Below are 6,749 nucleotides of genomic sequence, written 5' to 3' on the forward strand. Positions count from 1 at the left end.
TTTCTTTCTTTCTTTCTTTCTTTCTTCTTTCTTTCTTTTTTTCTCTGTCTGTTTTGCCTGCGTGCATGTAAGTGCATTACGGGCATGCAGTGCCCACAGAGATGAGAAGAGGTCATCAGATTCCCTGAAACTGGAGTTATGGACAGTTGTTAGCTGCCATGTGGGTGCTGGGATTTGAACCCGGGTCTTCTGCAAGAATAATTTTATGTTTCCCGTGGAACTTAAGAGTACAAGTTTTCTCCATTTTTGCTGTCATTGTTTTGCATATGCTTTCTCTAGATAGTTATATTTTCCTTATTTTGCTAAGTTCCTTTTTAATATATTAATTGTATATATGTGTGATGAGTTTCATAAAGACAGTTCCATATAAATGTATCACATATTTTGACCATATTCCCCTTCTAACCCTTCTCCTTTCTCTCCCTTGCCCCTCCCACTAGTGCCCTTCATGACCCTAGTTTTACTCCTACTTTGATGTCATGTCTATATAATTTTATTTACCTATATAAACCCAATATCCCCAAATTAGAGAAAATATGTAATATTTATCTTTTTGAGTCTGACTTACAGACTCAACATGATCTCCACTTGTATCCATTTTCCTGCAAATGACAGAATTTCATTCTTCTTTATGCTGGATAAAACTCCATTGTGTATAAGTACCACATTTTCTTTATCCATTCATCTGTTGACAGACACCTGGGTGGATTCTATAACTTGGCTATTGTGAATAGTGTTGCAGTAAATATAGATGTTCAAGTAAACTCCCTTGGGTTACATACTTAGGAGTGTTATAGCTAGGTCACATAGTAGTTACATTTTTAATTTTTTGAGGAACCTTCATACTGATTTCCATAGTGGCTGAACTAATTTACTTTCCCAACAGTGGTGTATAAGACTTTACACACACACACACACACACACACACACACACACACACACACACAGCATTTGTTATTGCTTTCATAGTGATAGACATTCTGACTGGGGTGAGAGGGTGTGAAATGGAATCTCAAGGTATTTTTTATTTGCATTTCCCTGATGGCTTCAGACAGTGAACACTTTTTCATATGTTCATTGGCCATTTATACTTCATCTCTTGAGAACTGTCTCAAGAATGTATTTGTTTTGATCATTTTGAGTTATTCATATATTCTAAATCTTTATCCTCTGTTATATGAATAGCTAGAAAATATTTTTCTTCCATGTGTCAAGCTATTTCTTCGCTTGGTCATATTATTAGTCAAGTTGCCTGAGCTATTGGTATCCTTTTCAAAAGTCTATGCCTATTAAGTGTTTTCTTCCAACAGATTTAGAGTTTCAGGTCTTACACTAAATCATGATCTAGTTGGAGTTGATTCTCATACAGAGTGAAAGCCAGAAGTCCAGTTTCATTCTTTTACATGTTGATTTTCCCAGCATCATTTGCTGAAGAGGCTATCTTTTCTCTGAGGTGTCTGTTTGGCATCGTTGTAAAAAATCATATGGGTGTAGTATGAGGATTTAATTCTAGGTGCTCCATTCCATTCCATTGGCCTGCATGTGTGTTCTTGTGCCAGTACCATGCTACTTCTGTCACTGTGATTCCATAGTATAACTTGAAATCAGGTATGATGATTCCACAGTATTGTTCTTTTCACTCAAGATTGCTTTGGCTATTCAGGTTCTTTTGTGCTTCCATGTGAATTATAGGATTTACTTTTCTAGTCTTGTGGAGAAGGATATTGGAATTTTTATTGGAATTTCACTGATCCTGTGCTTTTGACTATACAGCTATTTTCATGATATTAATTCTTCTCATCTATGAGCATGGGAGGTCTTTCAATCTTGTAGTAGCTTTGTCAGTTTCCTTCTCTGATGTTTTAAATCTTCCACTGAAGATATCTTTCACTTCCTTTGTTGTGGTTATTCTTGGGTATTTTTTGAAACTGTTAAGAATGGTATTGTTTTCTGATTTCTTTCTCAGCATGTTCATTATTGGTATACAGGAAAGCTGCAGATTTTTTAATCAGCAATAATCCCACCTCAGATAAACCTCTTTGGCTATGATATTGCCATTGCACGAAAGTTGACTGATAATTTTTGTATATTAATTTTATATCTTTCTACTTTGCTAAATGTATTTGTCATGTCTAAGAGTCTTCTGGATAATTCTTTTATAAAATCATGACAGTTAATATTAACTGAATGCCTACTCTGAATTTTCCAAAACAACAGTGTTAGCATGTAGCCAAGCCAAGCTTTGAATCAAAATAGTATAGTTTAAACCATGCTATAGTCTGACAAATTACTCATATCACTACTGTTCATGAATGGTTTTGATTTTCCTTTTTACTTGCTAGATGACTAATTCTTGTGTTTCATATAAAGGAAAAATGTTAAAGTAGATATGGCTTAAAAATGAATGTCTGGGCAAGAAAAAACACAGCTATACTAAGTTTAAGAAAAAAGAAGAAGTCTTTATATATACCTGGCTATATTAAAAGTGGTATCATTAAAATAAAAAGTATTACTTGTTTAGGTAGATTGAAAAAGACAAATACTAAAAATAGAATGTACATGAAAAATCCAAGTATATAATTATACAATCATCTGTGTGTTTAAAAATAATATTCATGTTAGTGGACCTAGCATAGACTATGTTTCAACATATTTTAACATCTTCCTCAATTCATTTCATTTATAATGAAAAATATTTACTGAGCTCATGGAGCAAGCTATGTGCTAAATGTTAGAGATACAAAGATGAATGAAACACAATTCTTAGACTCCATAGACCTTTTAAAAAGAAAACTGATAATAGAGAACATGAAGTCAGGGGGTTGGGGGAGTAAAGATGGGGGAGGGGTCTGAATATCATTAAAATATATTGTATGAAATCTGAGAAAAATCAATAAAAATATTTAAAAGAAAACACAATCCTGTCCTCAAAGAATTTAGAGGCAAGTAATAGACAGAGTTAGTTTTGGGGCTGGAGAGATGGCTCAGAGGTTAAGAACACTAGTTGTTCTTGAAGAAGACCCAGGTTTGAATCCCTGCACCCACATGGCAGCTAACAACTGTCCATAACTCCAGTCCCAGGGGATCCGACATCCTCTTCTGACCTCCGCAGGCACTGCACAACACAGGTGCACTTACCTACAATGCAGGCAATACATGCATACACATAAAATAAAAATAATAAATAAAAATTTTTTTAAAAAAGAGTTTTAACCTAGCGCAGGGTCTCCTTAACTATTTCAAATAATGTTAAAACACACTTTCACTAAAAGCTTCACTATTTAATGTCTGCTGTCGATCCACATTGTACGGATGTGAAATCAGCTTACAAGATAAAGAAAAGAGAAGGGAGAAAAGAGATCCTGAGGGTTGGGGGGAAAAGGTAGATAGATCTCTGTAGCTAATTCCAGCCCAGCCAGGGATAGTGAAACCCTGTCTCAAAAAATTAATTAATTTTAAAAAGAATAAAGTTAAAATAAAGAATACACAATATGGGCCAAGTGTGGTGGTGCATGACTTTAATCCCAGCACTCAGGAGACAGAGGCAGGCAGATCTCTGTGAGTTCAAGGCTAGCCTGGTCTATGTGGCAAGTTCCAGGTCAGCTGGGGCTATAGAAAGACCCTGTCTCAATAAATAAATAAATAAATAAATACGCAATATAGGCAGTCACAAATATCTGGGAGGGGGGTTATAGGTAAAATTATACTGAAGCCACAAAGACCTGAAGTCCAAGAAGAGGCAGAAGTTAAACTGGAAGACTTCAGCAGACTAACCTCTGGAGGGTCGTTTACTGTATCTGGAGCGCCCCCTAATGGTAACCACACTCTTATGCTCCCACCCAGTAAAATTACAGACTGAGGCCAAGTTTAATGGAGAGCATATTCAACTTACATGGACTGCCCCTGGCAATGTCCTCGATAAAGGAAAAGGTAATTTTGATTATATCTTTTAAAATATTCTGAACTAAAATCCATTTGCTTTTATTTGCTAAGGCTTTTCGAGCGTTTCACTTATTAGTAGCATTTATGACCTGTCTACTATAGGCCATTATTCATTTCTTTCCAGCTGTGAAAACTGACTCCCAGAGAGATGGAATAAGTCGGAGTTATTTCTATACTTACTAAACTTAAAATTCGAAACCAGTCTTTTCAGATTCTGTTGCATAAAACTGTCTCTTTGAACTACTTTGAGAACACTAACTACTTTGAAATTACTTTGAGAACATTATCAACTTTCTGTTACATTCTTTGGTCCCTAACAAGAAAAATTTTTGCCCAATTTTATTCATTTATTATTGACTTTTCAAATTTTCTATACTTACTAAACTTAAAATTCGAAACCAGTCTTTTCAGATTCTGTTGCATAAAACTGTCTCTTTGAACTACTTTGAGAACACTAACTACTTTGAAATTACTTTGAGAACATTATCAACTTTCTGTTACATTCTTTGGTCCCTAACAAGAAAAATTTTTGCCCAATTTTATTCATTTATTATTGACTTTTCAAATACTGTCAGGAGAAAAATTTTTGCACAATTTTATTCATTTATTATTGACTTTTGAAATACTGTCAGGTTTCTAGAGATTATCTCTACTCTTAGTAGCCAATTAAGTACAAAAGACACAAAAGGAAACAGAAAATGAGAGAGAGAGAGAGAGATCCACAAGGATTGTGTGGAGAATTATGGAGTGGATGATAAAGGTCATGACTGGAGAAACTAAATGGAAAGGCTAAATTAGGCTGGAGGAAGCCAGGCTGATGTCACACACCTTTAATCCCAGCACTCCAGAGGCAGAAACTGGTTGGTCTCTGTGAGATTGAGTCCAGCCTGGTCTACAAAGCAAGTTCCAGGCCAGCTGGGGCTGCAGGAAGACCTTGTCTCAAAAATAAAATAATTAGCCCAGGGGAAAACATAAAACATAAAAATTAAAGTTTTTGGTTGCTGGGCGTAGTGGTGCATGCCTTTGAGAGGGAGAGGCAGGTGGATCTCTGTGAGTTTCAAGGCCAGTCTGGTCTACCTAGCAAGTCCCAGGCCAGCTGGGGTTATGGGGAGATCCTGTCTCTAAAAGAAAAAATAAATAAATAAGGTTTTTATCACATATTTGAAATACCTTCACATTTCATTCAAGCATAAAAAAATAAAGTCTTCACACCCAAAAAAAAAGACATTATATATTTTATTCTGACATTTCAGAATGTAAAACAATTTTTTTTCTATCAATGACTCTGGAAGATTTTTTTAGAACAGTGTGGAATGCAACACTTAGGTGGGCATCTTTCTTTTCTTGATAAAATCATAGTTACCAAAGCTAACATTTCAGACATCCATTAATTTCATACTTCTAAAACCACTACTCACCTCATGCGTTATCATTTATAAATCCCACTATTAGAATACAGGCACTCAAAAACTTTTTGTGAACGAACTGGGTGACTAAATCTCGGTTTTACACTTTAAAAACTGGAGGTGAGAAAGATTGATAGTGGAGAGCTGCAGACCTGGACACTTGTCAAGGTTGGCCTCACTTATGAGCACTGTTTTAGCTAGCGCACACTCCGCTACCCCCTTTGTCTCCCTTTCTGATCTCTTCTCTGTCTTCTCTTGTACTGCCCACCCCATTACTCCTTCTTTCAACTTAATAAAAACTAATATAGATGTAAAATATTTAATTTCTTTACTATAAATGAGCATTATGTGAGCCCTGTTCTAAATTAAAAAGTATATTCAGCTCTTTATACACCTTTCTAAAAGGAAATCTAAATTCTGAATGGAGGTGGTATTTAAGATATTGTATTACGTTTTTCTGTTATTAGATAACTACATTTAAAGAAAACTTCATATATTTGTCTTTAAAATAAATAAGATGTGATAACCAGACAAAAGCTTTATTTGTGATTTCTATAACTAAACTTTGGTATACATTGCTGATAAACTCCTAAACTTAAGGCAGTGTCATAGCAGAAAATCATCCTAGTGATTTTAATGTACATGAAGCATCTATTTGTTTTCCAGCTGATAGTTATCAGAACACGTAAGAATTTTCTGAATCTTCAAGAAGATTTTAACAATGCTACTTTAGTGAATACTTCTGGTCTGATACCCAAAGATGCCAGCTCAAAAGAGACTTTTGAATTCAAACCAGAAAGCTTTAACCTGGACATGGCACCAGGTTCTACATTGTAATTCAAGCCAACAATGAAGCCAGTCTCACCTCAAAAGTCTCTAACATTGCACAGGCTGTGTTTATTTCTCTAGAACACAGCATATCTGTTCTGAGTACTAAGGTTTCTGCAATCAGTTTGGCAATTGGGGGTTGGCTATGATTTTAACTATATTTTGATCTAGAAATTATACTAGAACTAAAATTCAATCTTGTATATATTTGCTAAGTGCTTTTTTATAATTAATTTTTATGTAACTCTGTAATATAAAAGTAAATATTCAAAGTTGAAAATTTCCAGAGTGAATTAATACCAATTGTATTGCTATATAAAAATCAAGATGAATGTTTCCTCAATCAATTCCTTAACTGTTTTATTTGTTATGAAAAAAGATATCTGTTCCATTTTCAGAGTATGCTACAAATTCACTTGGCATATTAACAAAAATCAAAATTCATAAAGGCATTTGTGAAACATTTATACATATAGAATAGCAAATTATTTCATGAAATTTTCAGGGCTTATACTGAGTTCAATAATATATAACTATATTAATTCAACTGTGAACCTAGAAACTTGCACCCAC

General features: G+C 34.6%; 1 pseudogene; it reads left to right on the forward strand.

Moving 5' to 3' along the window:
- The window catches only part of LOC103728137, a 24,653-nt pseudogene extending 18,328 nt beyond the window's left edge, over window positions 1-6,325 (forward strand).
- The last annotated feature ends 424 nt before the right edge of the window (window positions 6,326-6,749 follow it).

Source organism: Nannospalax galili, unplaced genomic scaffold, assembly GCF_000622305.1.
Source record: "Nannospalax galili isolate Female #2095 unplaced genomic scaffold, S.galili_v1.0 scaffold9, whole genome shotgun sequence".
NCBI classification, from domain to species: Eukaryota; Metazoa; Chordata; class Mammalia; order Rodentia; family Spalacidae; genus Nannospalax; species Nannospalax galili.